The sequence below is a fragment of the Orycteropus afer genome, unplaced genomic scaffold (assembly GCF_000298275.1).
Source record: "Orycteropus afer afer isolate SDZICR_OR568_19922 unplaced genomic scaffold, OryAfe1.0 scaffold00087, whole genome shotgun sequence".
In the NCBI taxonomy this organism is placed as follows: domain Eukaryota; kingdom Metazoa; phylum Chordata; class Mammalia; order Tubulidentata; family Orycteropodidae; genus Orycteropus; species Orycteropus afer.
The window spans coordinates 10,142,865-10,143,504 of record NW_006921674.1 but is presented as its reverse complement, the minus strand read 5'-3'; positions in this window follow the sequence as shown (position 1 = coordinate 10,143,504).

The following is a 640-nucleotide window of genomic DNA, read 5'->3' as shown; positions in this document are numbered from 1 at the left end:
ACTGCCCTGTCCTGTGCCATCCTCAAAATACTTTCTATGCTTGAGTCCATCATTGTAGCCACTGTGTCAATTTATCTTATTGACAGTCTTCCCCTTCTTTGCTGACTCTCCACTTTACCAAGGATGATATCCTTCTCCAGTGATAGTCCCTTCTAACAACATGACCAAAGTAAGTGAGACAAAGTCTGGCCATTCTCCCTTCCAGGAAGCATTCTGGCTGCACTTCTTCCAGGATGGATTTGTTCATTCTTCTGTCAGTCCATATGTTTTCAGTATTTTCTCAAATGCCGTAATTCAAATGTATCAATTCTTCTCAGGTCTTCCTCATTCCTTGTCCAGCTTTCACATGCATATGAAAACCAAACTCACTGCCATAGAGTCAAATCTGACTCATGGTCACCCCTCCTTGGGTTTCCGAGGTGGTATCACTACGGAAGTAGATTGCTCATTCTTCCTTCCAAGAAGTGGCTGAGGGTAGTGGTGAACCACCAGCCTTCTGGTTAGCAGTCAAATGCCTCAGTCACTATGCCACCAGAGCTCCCCACATGCATATTGAAGCGACTGAAAATACCATGGCTTGAGTCAGGCACACTTTAGTCTTCAAAGTGATATTTTTGCTTCTTAACACTTAAAAAGAGGT